This window comes from Hibiscus syriacus, unplaced genomic scaffold, assembly GCF_006381635.1.
Source record: "Hibiscus syriacus cultivar Baekdansim isolate YM2019G1 unplaced genomic scaffold, ASM638163v2 tig00110392_pilon, whole genome shotgun sequence".
NCBI lineage: Eukaryota > Viridiplantae > Streptophyta > Magnoliopsida > Malvales > Malvaceae > Hibiscus > Hibiscus syriacus.
In genome coordinates this window covers 392,920-417,487 of record NW_024062720.1, presented here as the reverse complement: position 1 = coordinate 417,487, position 24,568 = coordinate 392,920, and the positions used below count along the sequence as shown (strand labels likewise).

Genomic DNA, 24,568 nt, shown 5'->3' with positions numbered 1-24,568 from the left:
ATTACTATTCGAAAAATTAAACATATCAAAGATTCATATAATGATGACTCATATGTTTCTTATATATATATGATTTCTTTTAAAAGTTCTTTTAATGAGTTCTATTTTGTAGATGGGTTTTCGTTTCAACTGAACAAGTTATACAATTCATAAAGCTCCTCATGAGAATTCTCAAATCATGAACCACACTTAGAAGACTTCATGGATTACTTTCATGAACCGCTTGACATGAATTTTAAACACTCTTTCTCGCCACGTAATAGTAATACCATGGAAAGGACATATGAGGCAATCAAAAAGAAAAACAATAGTGGTCGACGCCATGTTCAATTTCAACCGAAACACCAAATTTTAATACTTGTGTTTAAAAGAGGATTTTAAGACATTAAGAACTCGATTTCAACAAGGAATAAACCTCTATTAAAAAGATAAAGACACATCACATTGATCCAGGTAAGTATTTTACAATTGTTTTCTTTCAACACATCTAATTCACTTTCTCTTGGATTTTTAGATTCGTGGACGAATCCTTTTGAGGAGAGAAGAATGATATATGCACCAGAGTCCAAAATGATAACAATCATGCTTCTTTGGACTATTGTTTCTACTTGAACCTATTAGAAGAAAAAGTCTCGAAGATTCAAAGCATATATACTCGATAAGTACAATGTGAGTGAATTTTTAGAAGTCTTACTATTTCTCCCTTTGACGTTTTAGATTCAAGGTCGAATCCTTTTGAAGAGATGGAGGATGATACATGCATCATAAGGTTCACACCAAAGGAGTATGGATTATCACTTCTAAGTGATCTACACAACAAAGCATTAAAAGAAAAACAATATAGAAACAGACTTGTGACTACTTTTTGAATGGGATCTTGATGTTATTTGGTCAATATATCTTCCAGAGTTACGACCGAATGTCTCTTAGATTTTTAACAGTTCTTGAGTTGCCTCAATCCAATTTCGAGAACTCAAGATATGTTCATTTTAGTAAATACAACACATGTAGAAAATCCTATATAATATTTTATAAATATTATGAAATTTTCCATATTTTTATTGATTATTTTTAATATAATTTAATATAGGATGATACATTATCTTTTATGATTATATTTATTATTTTATTAGAATTAAGATAAAGTTAAAATAATTATCTTTAGTTTATTGCTATTAGGACATCTTTATTTATTACATAGTTAGGTTACAAAAAGGATTCCTCCTCACCTATATAAAGGAGGTTATTCCTACCATTGTAAACACATCATCCTTTCTTTGAATAATAATACAACGTGAGTCTGTTTTTGAAAAGTTGATTGTCTTTTGCCTTCGAAACATCTTTTTTTATGTTTTTCCAAGTTCTTAAAGAGATATTCACGCTTTGATTTGTCTTCTCATTGCGATTAGGAAGTTTGGTTAGAGTCGTATTACCAAGTTTGTCTTTTCATTGTGACTAGGAGGGTTTGGTAGGACATATCCATCTATATTCCATCTCTATAAACCCACCATCTTCTTTCTCCATCATCGCGCCATCACCGTACATAAAACCTAGGGTTTACATTATCCTTATACCTATCGGGGTAAATTTTCAATTCACTTTTTACGAAGATCTGACCGTCACAATTATGATATGTCTTCTTCATTGGAATCCTTATTCCATTATCTTTCCAGCAAGCATCTACTCATCTAAATCCACCCACAAATCATCATTTCTGACACCTATAATGAATATAATCTTTAATTTTTCATTATATATTTTTTCTTCTAGTTGTCTTTTAAATTTCCTTGTTTTTTCTTGTCTTATTCATTTATTGCCTTAACCTAATCTTTTTGTCTCAATTCCAGCAACCTTAATCTATCCAACCCCTATTTGTGGCCACATGCATATCCCTTTCATCATCTCATTCTTTGATTGAGTCTAGAGCTTTCTAGGTTTGATCCTTCAATGAAGAGCAACGATCATCATCTACTACCGCTTCTCTATCAATAGGTTTGTAACCTTCTTCAAGTTTCCTTAACTTGTTTTTAAATATTGGAATGAGTTTGTAGCCATTTATAACCATCAGAGATATATTGGAGTCGTTAGAACCCTTAATTTTGAGCATTAAATGCTCACATGCAACTTTGATATTTTTTGAGAAGTTTATATCTAGATCGATCATGAAAAACATTCAAAAATATAGTCATTGAGGCCTCGGTATCGATACTGTTTGAAGGAGCATTGATGCTCACCTTTCAGTATCGATACCAACACCATGGCACCGATACCAAAATTCCTTCTGGAATTCTAGTATCGAGAATGTTATGTTGGTCTCAAGACTAGCTAGGGTTTTTGGCAAATTTCAAGAGTTTTGAGCTTTAGAACAATATTTAAAAGTTTGACAAAGTTTATAAAACATCTAAGACATATTTTTCAAATTAATTTGGACTTTGAATTATTTGAGAAAATTCAATTTAATCCAAAAACATTTTGCCCTTATTTATTATATCAAAATATAGGTTCAACATAAGTTAATGCAAGGTGAGTTTGAAATGAGCGTGATGGGGGGCTCTCATTATTCTTGGGACTCCAAATAAAGCAAAGGAAATATGAAATCTTCATCAATCAAGTAAATTAGATCAAAGATATGCTCAAGAAGTTCGGATTGCAGGATGTGAAATCCCAAGCCACTCCTATGAGCTCATCTATAAAGCTTGACAAGGATGAGGAAGGTAAATGTGTAGATGTGCTTTATAGGTATATGATTGGATCACTGATTTATCTTACCGTAAATAGATCAGACATTTTGTTTAGTGTTTCCATACGTGTTATATTTCAATCTCGTCCTAAGGAATCTCATTTAAAAGACATTAAGAGAATCTTTAGATACCTTAGAAGCACTCTTAGTATAGGCCTTTAGTATCCTAGAGACTCCAACTTTAGCTTGCATGCCTTCTCGGATGTGGATTATGTATATTGTAAATTAGATAGGAAAAAACCTTCGGTACTTATCAATTCCTAAATAGTCTGTTGATTTCATGGTTTTCAAAAAAAACATAATAGTATAACATTATCAACCACAAGGCGAAATACATTTCGGACGGTAGTTGTTATGCTCAAGTTTTATGGATGAAATAACAACTAATAGACTATAGAATTGATGTAGGTAATACTCTTATCAAGTGTGACAATACTACTACTATTTGTCTCACCAAAAATCTCGTACGATATTCTAAAATTAAACATATTGAAATTTGCCGTCATTTCAATATATATCATGTCTTAAAGGAATATATAATTATAGAGTATGTAGACATTTTGCATCAAGTAGTGGATATCTTCACAAAACCTATAGATAATGAAAGATTTTGGGCACTTAGGAGAGAACTAGGTTTAACAAACCTACCTTAACTTTGTGTTAAATATTTTATGCACTTTTTTATGAAAAAGCCATGTTAAATGAATTTTTTTGATGCCTTCTATGCAATTAGTTAGGGATTTTAGTTTTTTTCATTATAATTGATAAAGTGTTCAAAGTATGCTTAAATATATGTTTGTTTGGTTGAACATGTTTTCCTTGTCATTTTAGAGTTATATATACCATGTTTTATGCCCTAAAGTATGCATTATGACTTTTTACCATTTAGTACACTTTAACTAGAAATTCATGCAACTTTAGCATTCATAGGTATTTTTATTGTTCAACCTTGTATGAATGAATTAATGCTTGTGTCTTGATCATAATGATCATAATTTTATGTCTCATATGGTCATATATGGTGTATGTGCTTAATTTGTCATAAAAGTGATATCTTAGGATTTATTTGCTACATTGTTTGACCATTCAGAGCATTTAGTATAGATATCGTTCATACAATATTGATATTGTTCTTACTAGGTATTGATATTGTTCATCCAGTACTGATATTGTTCTTGTAGCATCGCTAGGAGTATCGATACTCTGATTGATACCTTCTTCAATGTACGAGTATCGATACTCGAGGTATGAGACGCGTTAAAACCTTCAAGATTTCCCAAAATTTTCAAAATCCCTAAAATTCTTCACACTACAACCATTGAAACCCCTTTCCCCTTTCTCAAAATTCCATCTTTTTCATTAATTTTGGGTTATAATCGTGTCGTTCTTCAGTCTCTTTCCCTACAAACTTCATTAAATCGTGCCAACATCACTCATCTCTTCTTATTTCAACAACCAGGGTAAAACATTTTCTAAAACCCAATTTTCTTTTTGAACTTAGGATCAATTCCATGTCAATTTGTGTTAAATTAGTCAATGACATTGCTTATAGATCATTTTCGCATCTTAATCTATTGTTTTTTTTTTATAATTTTTAGATTTATTCTATTTTATCTTATTTTTGAATATATATATATATATATATATATATATATATATATATATTCTAAATTTTAGTTTATGTTTAATTTTTTATATATAGTTTTACATATAAATATTTATATAGATAGTATACTTTATATATACAATATTTTTATATATGTTTATAACTCTATATATACATTTATATTTATACTTACTTTTTAATATAAATATATTACTTGTTTTTCACTTTTCTTTTTACACTCATACATGTATTTAAAACTCATTAAGCCCATAAGTTTTATTTAATTTTTATTACCATGATTATTGTAGACTTTTTTAAGTTTTGGGAATTTATGTTAGCGTATATATATATATATATGGTGTCATTTTGTAGGTGTCCCTATCCCGGTTTTATCCTAATATGTATAAACGAGTTTGTTCTTCCCGATCCCACCCTCCTCATCGAGCACCTCCTCCTCAAAATTCACCTCCAAATCCTATTCCTAAACTCGTTCCAAATCCAAATGGGCTTACTATTCAAAACTCATGCTTTAATGAACCGGTCGCCAAAACCTTTGGCATCAGTAATCGCAATTCTTTGAGTCATTACCCCTTAGGGGCAAGTGTATGCCTTCTCTTTCCTCCATTACCGAGCTTAATTTCAAATACCTTCCGCAACTCCGATCTTGAAAACTAGACAACACCTTCAAAATCAAATCATTGTCTTTCAACAACTTGTTCATATTTTCTATTCAAATGTTGTTTCTATTGTTGATCAAACTCTAAATTCTACCGTTAGTATTTGCTCCTATCTCATGGGGCAATACCTTCACATAGATGCCACTTCCATAGCCCAAGACTTGGGTCTAGAGGTTAAGGGTATAGACAATGAGAAACATTGTTAGGATTCGATGAAGCTCAATTTGATCAATCGAATAAATTTGGGTATGGAGTAAAAAGAAATAAGAAATTTGCACAAAGATTTATAGTGGTTCGGCTTCTAAATCAAGTCTACATCAACTACCTTAGCTCCACATTAAGGATTCTAACAAATTCAATAATTTGTTCTTTCTTTTTCTAGGCTCAATAGTAACCTTTATAAAACCCTTAGTTTTTCAATGGCTAAACTAAAGCACTACCTTTTTACAAGGTTAAAAGTAAACAAGAAAACCTTTGAAAGGTAGGTGTTTACAAGATTTAAGCTCGCAAGAAAACAATTAAAAGATTTGCAATGAGCTCAAACACACTTATGTACAAGAGAAAAAGAAAAATAAAGAGTGAAAGAGTTTTTCTCTTGGTCTCTATTTCTTGGATAGGTAACCTTCTTCAAGTGTCCTCAACTTGTTTTTATATGTTGGAATGAATTTGTGGTCACTTTTAGCCGTTGGGGATTAATTTTCTACAAAATAAAAATGCCCAGAATAGGGAGTATGTGTACTCCTTTAATGAGTATCGGTACTACATTGGTAATATTTAAATAAACTAACCGTTAAAGACTGTTGGACTTGACCAGTATCGATACTATGGTTCATGGTATCGATACCACTGTGTAAAATAGTATCGGTACCCCTTGAGTATCGGTACCTATTTTGCATTTTGGAATTTGAGCAATTTGAAAAATAATTGGTAGTATCAATACTACCTAGAGAGTATCGATATTTCTCTTACCTTTGGTATCGGTACCACATGAACAATATCGATACTATTCTTGAAGTATCGACACTATAAGAACAATATTGGTACTACGTACCCAGAAAAATTGTTTTGTGCTCAAATTCTAGTTTAATGGACTTTGAATTATTTTTGAAAACTTTGAACAAATTCAATTAAGTCCAAAATACATTTTTCCTTAATTTGTTATATCAAAATATTATAAAACATAATTCAACAATCTCCCTCTTTTTGAATAGAATAAAACATTTGAAAATTTATTTTGACAAAACTCCCCCTTAATAAAATATTTAATGAAAAAGACAAATATTTGAAAAATATTAAAGCTCCCCTTTTTCATTGAGAAATTGAATTGTTCAAACCTATACTTCACCCCCATTTTGTTATATCAAAAATAATTCAAATTTAATGGTTCAAAACAACAATGTAGAGTAAGTAAAAATTTTAGCATAAAATCATTTGAAAAATCAACTCCCCATCAATAAGAGCATTCCAAGAAAATTTTTGACACAAACGTTTAACACTTTAATAACACATGAAATTCAATAAATTCAAGTCAAACATACTTTATGCAATATCAACAAATAAGACATTATAACTCATAAGCATAAAGTATTCTCAAGTGTTATGAATTTAACACATATATCCAATTGTTAGAGAGATATCATAGACAATGAAGAACACATACATACATATTTAAAAACAAATTAAGGTCAAAAAAATAATAATCAATAAACATTTTAAACATAACTTGACCAAAAATAAACATTATGATGAACTCGAATTGTAAAAAAATCATTTGAAAATGAATGTTCATCATACCATATTTTCAACATACATGATATAGAAAATATCAAGTTATCATTCATGTTCAATACTCATGCATGCATAAAAATCAATAGGCAACTAATATATACAATCAAAAGGCTATAAGTTTAGACGTTACTCATTCTTCTTTGTGTGACAAGAGCAATTGAAATCATTTATCTTTATCACCATTGCTCCAACACACCTACAAGAGACATTCATTTGGATTTTGGTACCCATTTGGATTTTGGTACCCAAATTGCTTTGGGTCCTAGAAGGTTAGTTCCAATGTCTCTAGTTCCCAAAGGAACACCTACTTGTCTAATTTTAAAAGATTTTCTTTTCTTTATAGGACAAGTATGTACATTGTGACCATGAAAATGGCAATGTGAGCATTTTGCAAATTTTAACATAGATGAATTATTTTTCGAAATGATTTCTTTTTCTTTTGTTAAACATTTAAGCTTAACTTTAAATTCAATATTTTCTTTTTCCAAATCTTCAATTTTGGCTTTTGAAAGCTCAAAATGATTTTTCAAAATTTCATTTAGTTTTTCAAAATATAATTTTGCTTTCAAAAGAAAATCATTTTCAACTTTGAATTTTGAAATTAATTTCTTATATTTGGAATTCGTGGTCTCAAATTTCAAATACAATTCATCATAAGCAACTTTTAACTCATTAAAAGAATAAGAATTTAATTCACTAGAGTTAGAAGTTACTATTGAATCTTCTTCGATGGCCATGAGGCATAGGTTGGCTACTTCATCTTCATCATTTAAGTCATCTTCATCACTCCAAGCCGCCACAAATGTCTTCTTCTTACTTGATCCCTTCTTCTTTAGGAGGGGACAATCATACTTGGCATGTCCCATTCTTTGACATTTAAAGCACACCGGGGGACCCTTCTTTTTGCTTGATTCAATCTTCACTTCTTTAGAAGTCATGAATCTCTTAAATCTTTTGAAGATTTTGGCAATCTCTTCTTCTTCTTCATCATCCACTTCTTCACTTGAGTCTTGATTACTCTCATTGGTGGATTTGAAGGCAATGCCTACCTCATTTTTCTTCTTCTTTTTCTTTTCTTCATCTTCTTCATCTTTTACCATCAACTCAAAAGTGAGAAGAGAACCAATAAGCTCATCAAGAGTAAGAGTCTTTAGGTTATTAGCTTCGATGATCGTCGTCTTCTTCGATTGCCAAGACTTTAGAAGAGAATAAATCATCTTCCTCATAAACTTCTCATTAGGGATAACTTCTCCAAATCCATTGAAACCGTTAACAATCACGAAAAATCTATCCGCCATAGCTTTTATGTCTTCATTCGTGTTAATCTTTGAAATTCTCATAGATATGATTGAGAAGACTAATTTTGGTTTCCCTCACTTCATTGTTTCCTTCATGAGTGACTTGGAGCTTGTCTCATATCTTCTTGGCATTTGAACAAGAGAAAACTCTTCCATATTCATTTGGGTCTAATACACAAAATAGAATGTGCATAATCTTTGCATTGAGTTGGAACTTATTCTTTTTTCCATCACTCCAATCATCCATCTCATCGGTTGGAATAGAGTATCCCTTCATAATTGAGTTCCAAGCTCCTAGATCATTGGCTTAAATGAAGAGCATCATCCTATTCTTTCAATAGAATTAATTTGTTCCATTGAAATAAGGTGACTTGTTGACTGGTTGATAGTCTTCAATATAGTAGGAGCTGGAGGTTGCAGTCATCTTCTCGGTTACGTCGGGAATTGGTAGAACTTCTTCAAGGATCATCTCAAGGTTGTTAAACCTTCTAATGAGTCAAGCTCTAATACCAATTGTTAGAATTCGATGAAGCTTAATTTGATCAACCGAATAAATTTGGGTATGGAGTAAAAGTAGATAAGAAAATTTGCACAAAGATTTATAGTGGTTCAACTTCTAAACCAAGTCTACATCCACTACCTTAGCTACACACTAAGATTTTCTAACAAGTTCACTAATTGTTTTTTTTCTAGGCTCAAAAGTAATTTTTACAAAACTCTTAGTTTTTCAATGGCTAAACTAAAACCACTCCCTTTTTACAAGGTTAAAAGAAGTAAACAAGAAAAGCTCTCAAAGGTAAGTGTTTACAAGATTTAAGCACACAAGAAAACAATTAAAAGATTTGCAATGAACTCAAACACACTTATGTACAAAAGGAAAAATAAAGAGTGAAAGAGCTTTTCTCTTGATCTCTATTTCTTGGATAGGTGTTGTAACCTTCTTCAGGTGTTCTCAACTTGTTTATATATGATAGAATGAATATGTGACCATTTCTAGCCGTTTGGGATGTTTTGGAGCCGTTGGGGATTAATTTTCTACAAAATAAAACTACCCAAAACATGGAGTATCGGTACTCCTTTAATAAGTATTGATATTACCTTTGCAATAGTTAAATAAACTAGTCGTTAAAGACTGTTGGACTTGACTAGTATTGATACTATGGTTCATGGTATTGTTGTCATTGTATAAAGTAGTATCGGTACCCCTTGAGTATCGGTACTTATTTTGCATTCTGGAATTTGAGCAATTTGAAAAACGACTGGTAGTATCGATACTACCTAGAGAGTATCGATTCTTTTCTTACCTTTAGTATCGGTACCACATGAATAATATTTGTATTATTATTGTAGTATCAATATTGTTCTTACAGTATCGATACTACGTACACAGAAAAATGTTTTGTTCTCAAATTCTAATTTAATGGACTTTGAATTATTTTTGAAAATTTTGAACAAATTCAATCAAATCCAAAAACATTTTACCTTAATTTATTATATCAAAATATTATAAAACATAATTCAACAAATATATGGTTGAATCCCCTTATAAAGTTAGTTATAGTGTCAACGTTAAGACAAACCTGCAGTGTTTAAAATTATTAATCCATATCTTGGAATTACTCACTATTGCCTTCAGGCAACCAAGGCTGACAGTTATGTCATGCGGCGATTTCTAGTTGCCTTCAGGCAACCAATACTTACATTAGCATGCCACCAACTGATAGGTATAAAGATCCAGAGCCTGACATGAAAGTATTTGCCTCAACAAATTGAAGAACCATTGCAATAGTCTGAGTAAAAATTAAATTCACAAATAAAGACAGAATTTATAGAATCAATTTTCGTTTGTTCATTTAAGAAAAGAGAATTGATATTTGCGTTTAACGGAGCCATGCACAACATGGTCGCAGCAGTATAGTTTGAAACCAATGCTCCAAAATCCTTGCTATGAATGATATTCTAGCTTTAACAAAAAAGAAATTGATTTCGTTCCATTTCAAACAGGAGATGTGTAGAATAATTTAACCAGGAGGGATCTTGGCATAAAAGATGAACATAGTAAATTCTAATGAGCCATGGGAAATAATATGTGCTTCTTTTCTTCATTTTTATATTTACTTGTCACATGTAGCTCCATAGAATACGACTAATAAATGAGAGAGGTCTTAAAGAGTAAATTACCATGCCAAAGAAGCTCCAGAAAAGCAGCAGCTTCCTTCCAAGTTTATCCATTAAAACCATCGCAATAATAGATCCTATCATGAAGGAAAAATCATGCATCAAGAGACACAACCAAAATGCCATAATATTTCATGGTCAAACTATCAAATAACAAGGTATACCTGTTAAATTTGCTACTCCTATCAAAACATTTGCAACATCCTATGGCACTCCCGCACTTTTAAATACAGATGAGGAGAAATAAAACACAGCATTTATACCAGATAGTTGTTGTAAAGCAAATAGGGTTGACCCAATATAAACAACTGCAAAAGGAGAACATGAATAACAAAATCCAAAACGAAAGTAAAGCAGAACAGTGACCCCAAAAAACTCAGAAAGCATAGCATAACAAGAAAAGGTAAATATCTACCTTTAAAATGGCGACCATAGAGCAATTCTGTGAGCCTCACAGTGTCTGCTTCACCCCCACTTGGATAATTCTAGCATGGCATATTTGACGTGTGATCCACCTAAAAGCCTACAAAATCTGCTTCAGCTTCAGTACTTCTTCCTTTCTGATGACACCACCAAGATAACATAATAATTCTATTTCAACATGACCTTTAATAATACTAAATATCTGTTTTTATTGAATCCGGTCCCGTGCTAGAGGTGATGGGCATGCCTTTGAAAAAAAAAATACGTAGGAATGGGTGCAATTTGTACAAAAAGCATAAAATAAGAATGACAGAAAAGAATCCAGTAATAATTGATAGTGATTCTAACAGATCAATTGCATCTATAAAAGTGAAGCAACAACATAAATACACTTACAGGAATATGTTGCAAACCATATATAATATATTCAGATATAAAATCAGGTGATTGCGTGTAATCAGAGAGCAAACCTTGTACAACCAATGTGGACTTTCTGCAAAAACATCATGACAAATGCAAGTAATCCAGCGGGAATTGTTGAGACCCAAAAACAAACACACCACCTGAGAAAATTATGAAAAATAAGTCTGACAAGCAACATATAAATAACAGATACTGTGATACCTAAATCATGATTCATACCAGCCAGCAGTTTCTTTGACAGGGGTTCCAATAAACAAAGCTCCCACAAGTCCCAGGCAGGTTGCAATCTGGATGAAGCTTCCATATGTTCCCCTCAAAGAAGCATGCGAAACCTACACCAATTGAGTGCATAAAATCAGAAGACAAAAGTACAGTTTATATTCATGCAAAAATAAAGAGTGTTATACATGTCAACGATTACTGTAACATATCATTAACAGCGTGAATACCTCTGCCACATAAAGAGAGGCAACAGGTGGACCAAGTCCCATTCCTGTCCCAACTAAGAACCTTCCAATGAGCATACCCGCCAAATTTTTTATTGTTGCACTAAGATGAAATTTGTTTGTCAGAGTACCATCCTTATAAATTCAAATTTATGAAGTGAATCCAAGAGAACAGAATGGTGTGGTGAATAGAGCAAGCAAACAAAAGATTATAAAGACAATAAAAAGTTCTGTATGTGACGCATATAAGTAACCAGTTTAAAACATGACCTCTACACAAGCAAAGATGTAAGAGTAAAAAGCTATCACAGCTCAAAGTAGAAGGAACTATCAATCAATGTCGTCAGCTACTAGCTAGTCTTACTTTATTCAAGATAGAAGATTTGTAGTAAAACATAAGTTTTTCTCAAGGTAAAAAACTTATATCTCTAATCCTTCTTTCTTGATAATAAAAAAGTAATTTGTCACAGTAACAAAGTAAATCACATAGATTATAAAAAGATGTTATTAAATTTAAACCAAAAGCTATTATGTCCAGTATTAAGAAATAAAACACTGGGCATAGCTTGAAAATCATTCATTAAAGCATTTCACTAGCAATGTATATCACCTTGTAGCAGCAGCAATAATCATAGGCAGAGCACAAAACTGAAATGCCCTACGACGTCCAACACCATCAGTAACCAAACCCCTGAACAAAGATCCAATAAGGGCACCACCCAAACATGTACTCACCACCAGACCTAAATTTAACGTTTTATAATAAAGTCTATCATGTTAGAGGTCTAGGTCCAGAAACAAAAGTCTAGAAGGAAAAAATGGGATAAAATGTCACCTTCAGCCAGAGTATTGCCACTGAAACCTAAATCTATAGAGATGCTTTCAAGTGGTTCATTAACTACCCTGTATAGGATGAACAACATGCAAATCATAAAAATTTAATTTGTTATAAGAACCATCAAAACAAACAAGCAAAAGAAAGAAGATACGAAGATGAAGTTTAGATAGCACACAAACCCAAGGTGGTAGCCAAATAGGAGTGAAGTTATGGTTGCCACTACTACATGCGGAAAGGAAAGCAACCATGAAGGATTTGTAGTTTCCATGTCCATGCTTTTATGTAAGAGAGCTAAACAAACATACAAATTAAGTACAGGAGTCTTTTAAAGTAACTTGAAAGCTCATAATAATCGCAAATAGTTGAATGCAAATTTTTGAAGAGCGAACTAAAAAGAGAGCCAAAGAATTCCGTAACTGAAAATTTTACTGCTGGAGAACGAATATAATCAAATTCTAAAAATTTTTCCATGTCGTTAAAAATTTTCGTATACAGAACTCAAAAAGACCTATCTGAAGGGATTAATACTGCTATTTATGCGCTTCAGGCAATTAAAATTCTTAACACTACAGAAACATGGCTATGCCTATGCAGAGACCTCAGTTGGTCTATAATAAATAACTTTACCGGAGTTCTCTTCCACATCATCAACTATAGTTGAATGATCTCTTGATGGCATCCTCTCGTACATGGAGAATGCTTCACGATGACGAGTCCACACCCCAGACTAGAGCAGCCAGCTCTGACCTTCAATCGCTCAAATCTTACGTATTTTTGTAAAGACTGTACTGCCACAGTGGAAGTTGCACATTAATTAGCAATTTAACAAGAAAATTTAATTTCCTTCATCACAAAAAAAACATTAACATAAAAATCTTTGTTTATTCTCCCCTACTAGAACCTTCATCTAAAAGTAACACAGATTCAAGCACAGCATCTTTTTTTTTGGCTCAATATATTTTAATTTATTCTAATTATCAACACTCAATCAAGTTCAACAAAGTCACCAATCAAATCGCTTAGTATACTAAAGTTTGATATTAAGATTGCAATCAGCCTAAATAGAAGGCAAACAATTCTTTATTCTACTCATAATAACATAAAAATAATCTTATTCCGATTACTATTAATTTAACACTAGATATTCAAATTGCCAGTCTCTTTTCTTTGATTTTCTTAACAATAATACGGAAGGAATAGGAAAACAGAGGATCTCTAAGTGTGAAACTACAATAAATCACCTTATTCAATCAATAAAAATACAAACAATTTTTTTGTAAAAAGAAAAATCAAATAACATTAGAAACCGTACCAAAAAATGCTAATTAAAAAAGGAATCAAATGAAAATTAACGCTAAACAAGATAATATTCGATCAAAAAGCTAAAATTAAATCCAGCTTGCTTAAGATGATCTGTTAGATCTGCCGTACGTAATCATCCGATAATTTCAATGACACTTTCACTGTAAGGTACCGAAAATTCGGGAAAGAGAGAGAGAGCTCGCAAGTTAGTGGTAGTTCTATGTACAACCGTCATAATAAACGGTTAAGTAAAGGTAATATTATTATTTTTAGTACGTTTTTTTGTCGTATATTAAGATTGTAATACATTATACAATTTGAATTATTTACAAATAGTAAAAAAGAAAGAAAAAAAGGTAGAGGTGTATGCTATCTTGCGCTGGGGGAAGGAGGTTAACGAGGAGTGGGGACTGGTATTGTGATCAGATAATATATTTAATTTGAGAAAAGTGAATTAATTCTAATTACATGGATTAACAAATTGTAGGATGATGAACAACGAGTCCTTCGTTGTCGACTTACCAATTGTGAGAAGCCAGATGAATATTGTCAAAAATTTAAAACTGGTAGGCTTTTACGTTGTCACATTTGTAAGAGAATATAGGTTGGTCCCCGGTTTGATCAGTGCATTAATTGAACGGTGGAGACCAGAAACTCATACATTTCATCTTCCGTGTGGTGAATGTACGATCACTTTGGAGGATGTGCTTTACAACTCGGGGTGCCTACAAATGGAATGGCAGTGGTGGGAAAAAATGATCAGAACGTTTTTGAAATATGTGGGGAGTACCTTGTGAAGGTACCAGAAAAAGCATTAACAAAAGGGTCACGTGGAGATTATCATGGTTGATAAATAAGTTTAAGTGGGGTCCTTATTGTACTGAGCAAGACATTGTATATGCAACTCGAGCATATATATTACGGTTGATCGGGGGAATCTTGATGTCGGATAAATCTAGTAATCTTGTTCATATACAATATCTTTCGTTTTTGGGTAACTTTTTTAATACCCGTCAGTATAGTTGGGGATCGGTAATATTGGCGTTCTTATATCGCGAGACGTGCAAGGCATCATTACTTGTAAATGATGCGTGTACGACGGAAATCGGTGGATGTATAATGTTATTACAATCGTGGGTCTGACACAGAATTCCATGGTTAACACCGATTAGCCGAACTACAGTTGACTTTCCTCTTACCGGAAGGTAATTTTTTATTTAAAATATTTTATCTTAAATTAATTAAAGAATATTTTATAAAAGAAAAATAATTAGAGAATTTATTTTGATTGGTATACAGATGGAGGCATAAAATAGAATAAACGGGGTTGGCACATAATAATGTGAAAGAGTTTAGATTTAAGATGGACATCAAATGCAAAGTTGGTATATATATAATTAATTAGAATTTAATTTTTATTTTGTTTCTAATATTGTTGTTTATTTATTTAGTTGAATTTTATAATTATTTATTTAATTAATAATATATAATTTTGTTTTATATTTTATTTGGAGGTCGTACGATGATGGAGAAATTATGTCTTGCGTACCGCAACATGTCTAGGAGAGTTGTCAATATTGGTGTACTATTACACCATTGATCCATTTCGCATTTGTTGAGTTCCAATTTTTCGATAGAGTGTTAAGGCAGTTCGACTTCCACCAACCTATTCCAGAAATTCCATATAATCATGACGCTCTCCACAGATTAGATATGCGGGGTAGGGTCGGTGAGGATTGGGCTGTGAGGCATGCCAACCATATCAATCATTGGAATAACAAGGCTTAATACTTGCCAACGCTAACTCCCATACAAGCGGATGACCTTGACTTCCAGAGTTCAGATTACTGAATTATTATTGGGAAATGGAAAATCGTTCTTAACAACGAACAAGAAAGACGACAATTTATACAATATAAGAAAAAATTTGGTAAACTCCAAAAACCAAGAAGGATTGGGAGTAGGAGTGGGAGTTCTTCTCACCATGGAGCAGAACAAGCGGCAATGGATATTATCCCACCAGAATCTTTTGACAGCACAGGATCATTTCATCACGTGTTTGGTGATTCTGGTGTTATGCCCTACACTCCTCAGTTTGTTCCTCATCAATCACCCAAGTTCTCTCCCATGTTTGGGCCAACATATATTTTGATTTGATGACATCTATAATGTCAAATACGAGTATTTGTCCTCAGATGGGAGATCATAGTGGTGGTGGGCATATATTTACAACACCGGATCATATGCCCTCGATGAATGAGCAGATTGGTTTTGATGAACAAACTCCTGAACAAGTGCAACAACCATAACGAAACCGACGTGCGCCTCAACATTATTATTCAACAACACCCCGACACCGACAATAGTTGTAAATGCTTTATATGTTTGAATTAATAAATTTTAAGTTGAATTAATATCCATCATTCAACTATTAATATTCATCATATTAATTCAAATATTGATATTAATCACATTAATTCGACTATTGATATTATTCACACTTTTTTTCTATTGATATTAATCATATTCATTAAAATATATCGTCAACAAATATCCAACATATTAATTCAAATATTGATATTAATCACATTAATTCAACTATTGATATTATTCACATTTCTTTTACATTGTATCTAATCATATTCATTAAAATATATCGCCAACAAATATCCAACATATTAATTCAATTATTTATATTAATCGTATTAATTCAACTATTGATATTATTCACATTCATTCAACTATTGATATTATCCATAATATGTTTGAATTAAAATAAAGAAAATTAAACATTCATTGAACAACCAGGCAAGAAATTCAATTATTCATTCAAATAGAAATAAGATTACTAGTGAGGCTTGTATCGTGGAAGGTTTGGACAATTTCTTTTTGAATGACCTTCACCTCTACATAATCCACATCTCTTCGGTTGACCTTTCTCTCTAATATGGATATCGATACTAGTATGAATACGAGTAGATTCAGGTCGACCTGTCAGACTTCTACGAAGCAGTGGATTTGGCAATCATTCATCATGATATCGATTCTCTCAATAAGATTCATTTGGGATCGGTCTAAACTCATGGTTGTATATATTTAATATCCTTTGTAGGTGAAAGCACTCATTAACATAAGTGTATGAATTGATTCCAGTTTGCATACATGCAGTGACTGCATGAGAACACAGATATCTCCACGCCTGAAAGCAGCCACAATCACACCATCTTTGTCGTAAATTAACTATAAATTATTCTCAATTTTCTCCTTCGTTGCGACGTATGCATTGATGACAACAAAAGTATGTCCAATTCGATCGAAGTCATGAACAAACATTGAGGTTTCCAAATGCTTATTTGCTTCCATTGCTTCTACCACCATCGGAGCTCAGAATTTACCTCGATTTATCAGACACTCGATCTTTTTCCCTTTATCAGACAGACTTTAGCTAACCTAAAGTATGTCTCTTTCACCACACTCGCTATTGGGAGATGACGTGTATCTTTTAGTATTGAATTAATGGCCTCAACAAGGTTTGTAGTCATGTGCCCGTATCGCCGACCACCATCGTATGCTTGCGACCACTTCTCCCGTTTGATTTTCGATGCCCACTTCCAAATGCGCTCATCTATGACCTTCAAATCCTCCAATTTCTTGTCAAAATTTGGTTGGCGTAGTTCATATCCTGTTTCAAAATATATATTGTGTTAAAGTCAATTTATAAACAAACACATAAATGGGTACAAATGCTGAAAATAAAACTTACCCATGCTGACTATTTCCCTACGAATACGACTATTATGAAACTTCTCAATACAATTCTTACCAATATAAATTATACAATATGAGGGATATGCGTGCGGAGGTGTCCAACGACTTCTCGGTCGTTCAATTGTTGCCAAAAGGCTTGTTCCTCATCGGATATCAAGGAAACTCCATCTTCTCGGACGACATACTTACTTAGATTAGTCAGAAAGAAGTCCCAAGCCTCTGTCGTCTTTCCTTCAATGATGGCGAATGCAATTGGGAATATATTTTGTTACCATCCTACACAACTGGTATCAACAATATATGTTTGTATTGACCGTATAACCACATATCATATACTTGGACCATACGTTTGTAAAATGGAAAACCTTCTATGCATGACTTGAATACCCAGAAGAGTCTATGGAATATTCTCTTCCCTTGTAGAAGTTGACCTTCTCGGTTGTATGCAGGCATGGTCTGAGACTTCACGATGGTTCCAGGTATGAATTATTTCATAGCTTGTAACAAATCAGGTAACTCATTATATGATGTATCCCAATCGCCATATATCAACCTCTTTGTCTTCTCCTTTGTATGCCAAACGGGTTTGTATTTTATATTGTATCTGAACTGGTCTCGAATAGATGCAACTAACACCGAGCAGGGATCCTTGGATTTTGTTCAACCAACACCTTCACATATTGACATATTACATTGGAGTCCAGTAGTTAGTGGTCTTGTTCGATAGAGTTTTGTAAATATGTGTGTAGACCATTGTACCTTGTGATGACCCAAGTATCTTGCCTCTACATGTTGGACACTCTGATTAGTCACTTCTAATCGGGCCCATATTTAACACACTTCGCGTACAGAGTTTTCGGTTGGACTCTGCAACCTTGCAATCTACATGGCCTCTTATGCAATACTCTTTAATCGCTAGTGTAGCTTCTTTTTTCCTCTGTATTGCTTCTCAACTGATAATTCACCAGAGTTATCGACGATTCAATCATGTAGCCTGAAATTAAATGTGGTATCTTCGGGAATTCAGGTGCCCTCATTGCTGCATAATCAATCTCCTACATGTGATGGTAGGTTGATACGGTGTCGGATATTCATCAATATTAATATCAGCTTCATCACCACGAATATACCGCCATCCTCAACCAAAAGAGGTTCCTCAGTTTCTTCATCTTCATTGGAATCATTAAGTATTTCTTCTCAACGGTTTTCAGCGTCATACTCTGCGGCTCCATATGTTCCACCAACTTCATTTGCACTTTCAACATCGCCACAAAGCTGTTCATCGACCTATATGTCGGGTTATCGAAATGACTCTCGAAAGCCATTTGAGATGAAGTTCCAACCGCATTTTTTGATGACTCAGACACATTAGATATATTACACAACTCAACAAATAACTCAATAATTGGAATATTTGTTGAGTCATGTAATTCAACCTTAGTTATAATATCATCATCTTCTTGAAGTGGTACTGTAGCATATCTGACCGAATTGGGACATACCATAAATTGTACCTCAAACCATCAACTTTATCACAGATTTTTCTTTCTATCATCTCCTTCATCTCTACAAATGTGATGTCCCTTTTAAACATCATATTTATAGGTGTTTTAGACTGAAAAATAACTTCGACCTTATTTTCGATAATATGTCCATTATAATGGACAATTATGGAAAATTTGTTGCTCATTTTCTCTACACAAAAATATAGATATTCAGAATAAATTACATTTATAATTATAATGAAAATTAATTATTTAAAAAATTATAAATAATAATTGTAAATATGTTAACAATTTTTTTAAAAAAAAATGTTTAAATACTATAATTACATTATAATAATGATTAAATTTATCACTTCATATTTTTATAAATACTTATTATTACTTCGAATTTATTACTCACTAATTCAATATTTTCCTGTGCAACCACCAACAACCAACCTACCGGGATATTAATGGATAATTAATAATCACCAACCACCAACCTACCCGAGTTAGTAAAGGATAATTATTAACCACCAACCTATTGATACTAATAACGGATAATTAATGTTGCAATTATTTTTTATAATTATAATAAATTTTATTTTTCTACTACAAATACTAAATTTATTACTTCGGTTTTTTTATACATACTTATTATTACTTCAAATTTATTACTCCTTAATTCATTATACTTTCTCATTCAACCACCAACCTACCTGGGTTATTAATGGATAGTTAATTACTGGTGTCATTATTTTTCGTCATTATAATTAATATTATTTTTCTACTATAAATATTAAAACTAACATGTTCATCTAAATATCTTAAATTTTCTACTACAAATACTTTATTGAAGTGTTTAATTTTTAATTCTATTAACGATAAAATTATTTATTTATTTATTTATTTATTTATTCATAGGAATCTAAATATAAGAAAATTTTAAAGTATTTTTTTAAAATATGAATCAAATTTAAATTTAAAAAATTTAAATTAAAATAATACTCAAATAAGATTAAGTTTGTGAAGCTAGAAAATATAATTTCGTACCAGAATCTCAGTAAAAAGAGCCACAAAAGTAATGGATGTAAAACTTATAACATATACGATTGCCAAACCTGCAACCTGCATAAATCGTATAGCTCATAACAACATCGGGAAAAAGCAATGCAAAGAAATAAAATAACTATAAAAACACTGCATTTTTAACAAATATATACACATCAAAGGTAATTTCTATTTAAAATAAAAAAATGGAACAATAACATTTACATAAAACTGACCAAATATTCGAATTATTTCTTCCTTTCTTCGAACTTTTTATCTCATTTTTCCCTACTCTCTCTCGGTCATGCAAGATTTCTTCCTTTCTTTTCTAACTCTACTCTTCTTCTGCCCCGAACTCCCAACACCCCATATTTATAAACCCAATATCGGTGCCCAAATTATTCGTGGACAATAATTGAACCATTATTGGTGCCCAATAATGGACCACGCATGCTGCTTCGTTCCCCATCCCCCATGCAACAGTAGCAAAAGTTGCTTCGTTCCCGGCCCCCCATGCAGCATCAGTAGTTGCTGCTTCCCACGCCATGCAGAGAAATCACGTGTAGCAGCTGGAATTAATGCTGAAGATGCCGATAAATCCCGTGGTCTTCTCTACCCTATTTTGCTTGAAGACGCTAATAATCATGGGATTTTGCATGCAACGGTTTAGGCTGAAGACGCAGAGATATTCTGGGGTCTTTAGACGTGTACTGTAAAAAACACCCTAGATAGAAAATAATATTAAAACCACGTTATCCTGAAAAAAAATTTCCACAATTCATTATTGTGGCATTTTTGCCCAATAATAATTGAAATTACAACGTAATCAAAAATAATATTTTTTATTAATATGATGTAAAAGATATATTATCAAATAATTAAAACTTATATATAAGTAAAATAATATAATAAAATAATATTGTTTTTTCAATTACGGATGTGGCCTTTGAAAGCAAATGGCAGGTACCAAACAAAACAATTAGTCAATTTTGTTCTCTTATTCTTATCATTATGACCGAGACATCTTCTTCCCGACTGATGAACCGTGAATCGAAAGAAAGGCTCGAAACGATTTAGGGTTAGCGGGAGGCTTTTCAGCAATGGGGGATGACAGATCGTCTATCGCATGGCGAGTAGAGATCGAGAGCTTCTGATCCCGGTCGGTAACACCTTCGACGACAATTCCCCCAAACCTTCTCCTTCTTCATTCCTACGCATCACACCGGCCGCGTGGTCTCTCTCTCTCATTTCATTTTTTGAAGAATCTTTTTGTTTGTTAAATGGTTACATTTGAGAAGGAATTCTATCTGACCTGGTCTGGCGTCGTTTTTGTTTGAATGAATTGGTAGTTAATAGAGAGAAATTGGATTTTAAAATTGATATTAATTGAGAAACGATTCACTTCAGAACGGGCAGTACATTGAAAATTTTTGTTGTGTAATGGGATTGCAGAAAAAAATTACTGTAGCTGTTCAGAATGAGGAAACTGTTTTCCGTTTTGGGAGATCTAACTAAAGATTGGTGGTTGATAAGGTTCTGTCTGAGATTTTTGTAATGGTTTCCTTTTCTCCCCAAGGGTTCGAATGCATTGGGTTTCCCCCCTAAACATGTTAAGGCTTATAGTAGAGACTTTGATTATTTATATACTTGTATGTATTCAGTCTCTGTTATAAATGCCCTTGGATAAATATAGATACTGAATTGTAGAATTGAATTTGATTTCAGCCTTCTTCTCTCGGGACTTGTTAGCACTACTTTAGATGGTTAAGAAACTGTTATGGTTCCTATTGAGATCTTTCTAAAACAAATGTTTTCAACATGTTGTTCTGTATAGGACCTGTGTGTTTATGCTTGTCCATGTACTTATATAATTATGCATGGGTGTTGTGCCTGACAAGCTTTGTTTTATCCAGACCTTTTACAAAGTTTTCCAGAGCTGGGCTTCAAAGAAGTTCTTGAGCGGATGGTAAACATCGTTATTTTTCTTGTTGCTTAAGGTTTACTTACTCATGAGATAATCGTGCAATTTCATTTGTATTTAATGATTTGCATACTCAATCTTGATTGAAAATTCTTTGTTTAATGCAGTGAACCTAAGTATCTTTGTTTAGCTTTTAACTTTTAGTTACGAATATAGTGACTTTTAGAACTGAGTTATCTGTTAAAACTTGGAATAAGTGATAAATGTAATTTCCTAAAAACAGTTTCCAAATTATCCAGCTATTTTATACACAAAGTGCTTGGTGAAAAAAAAAACATTTCTGTTCTTTCTTTGCCATTGTTCAATATTTTAAGTTTCTCTGTGCACAATGCTTTTTGGAAGAGTTATGTTGGAACCTCCATTTGAGAAGTGAAATTGGTGTGGCAGATTTAATTTTATGTCCAGCCTGATATCACCATTTAATTTTTCCTTGTTTTTTCCTTTTCTCATTTTTGGTTGGTTGTCTTGAAATTCTTCTGCCACTTATCTATCATCTATTCGTCTTACAAAATCATAGTTCTTGCCATCATGAATTTGTGCTAATCTATCATTTGATGAACTCAGAAACTTCAAAGATTTAGTTTCTAATACGAATATATTCTTGTGGCATTTTGTCTTATCAAATTTATAGTCATTCATGATTCTGTTATATCAGCAGCTAATTCATAGTTGTTTTGCAGTGTCATTCTGTTTCCTATAGCAATCACTTTCTACATAACATGGTGGTTTGTTCACTTTGTTGATGGCCTTTTCTCTCCAATTTATGATCATCTTGGCATTGATGTATTTGGTGAGCATTTCACTTAGCAGCTTAAATATTTTTTTTTGCTTTTCCCATCTAGACCTGTGAACTTGTTTCACAATTTGTTAGATTTTTTAGTCTTTTCCCTTTAGTTTGTTCTTGGAGTTTGTTAACTTATCTTCACTTAAGGCTTCTGAATGAGGAGGACAACTGTGTGTACAAATTATTATTATTATTTTTCTTGTGAGATGGTGGAAATAAATGTGATGGAGTGATAACAGTAAGAGCTCGGATGGTATTTTCTAAGACTGGAGGAATCCCTTTTTTGACATCTATAATTTTTTTAGAAGTTTTCCATATGGCTACTGCCTGCATAATACTCATTAGCATGCTTCATATGAAATTTCTGTTAATCAGGCTGATGGTATGGGAAATCAATACAAACATGTGAGATCTTACCAAATATGGTATGTACTGCAAGGAAGCTTAATTTTCTTTTCGCAAGGTGACCTTTGCAAATGATCTACCCTTTTATCCTGTATCTAAATATTGGTCTTGTCGTTTTTTTAGGAATGTCTTTTGACTTTAAGAGTGTAGCATCTTGTTAACTTAAGAGGTCTCTTTATGTTTTCTCCTCCTTTTGCTTCTTGATAGACTCGGATTTGTAACTTCTATTACATTCATCTTCATGATTGGGATATTCATCTCATCGTGGTTGGGAGCATCTGTCTTGGGCCTTGGTGAGTGGTTTATCAAGCGCATGCCATTTGTTCGCCATATCTACAATGCATCCAAGCAGATTAGTTCTGCTATTTCACCAGGTGTGAATTCTGCCGTTCTGTTGGTTTTCTTCCTCATGAAATAAATTAGTTTAGGTAGCGACAAATGACAATCTATATGCTACATCACTTTTACGTTTTACATCTTCATTGCAATTCAGATAAGAAAACACAGGCATTCAAGGAAGTAGCCATCATAAGGCATCCGCGTCTTGGTGAATATGCATTTGGGTTCATCACTTCATCTGTTACTCTGCAGGTGAGCATGTGAAGCTTTTGTTCCAAAGCAATCATTTTGGTATTACTTTCCAAGTCGTACATATTTGCCTGTTTCATACCATCTTATTGGCATGCTGACTACAGAACTTCTCTGGGGGAGAAGACCTATGCTGCTTTATGTTCCCACAAATCATCTTTACATTGGTGATATATTCCTCATCAATATGAAGGATGTTATCAGACTGAATCTATCAGTTCGTGAAGGAATTGGTGAGGGTTCCACTTCTTTTGTTGTCGTCTGTTATTTACGAACATTTTCATTCCTATTACCGAGTAGTATGTTGTGTTATAGGCCTCCTATTGTTTGGTGTAATTGGTTTGAAATTGCCACTTGAGATGAGGATGGTTTCTCTTTTTTGAAGTAATGGTACCGGTATTGGAATATTTGTATGAGAAGGGAAGAAAACATGATGGTATTACAGTTTTACTATAACTTTCCCTGCTTCAAATTAAGCTTATATCTCCACTCATTCTTCTATTGCAGAAATCGTTGTCAGTGGGAATGTCAATGCCACAGATCCTAACAACATTAGATTCACGGTTGCCTCTGGAAAGAAGTAGGTCTGACATAAGCTGGGATTTAAGGTGATATTTGTAAAGTCCTTTATTTATTGGTTTTTTCCCCCTAGTTTGAGATTGAAGTCATCTGAGCGCCCCACGTAATCAATGTCTTGGTAATGCAGAATTCAGAATGAGATTACGAATTGTGTATGAACTTAATGCCTACTCTATTGATTCATTCAAGCTGTGGTTAAAAAAATCTTTA

General features: G+C 32.8%; 2 pseudogenes; one reads left to right on the top strand and one right to left on the bottom strand.

Annotated features, from left to right (window-relative positions):
* Nucleotides 1-9,791: 9,791 nt before the first annotated feature.
* Nucleotides 9,792-13,324, bottom strand: LOC120123367 (annotated as a pseudogene).
* Nucleotides 13,325-21,033: 7,709 nt separating this feature from the next.
* Nucleotides 21,034-24,562, top strand: LOC120123244 (annotated as a pseudogene).
* Nucleotides 24,563-24,568: the final 6 nt, after the last annotated feature.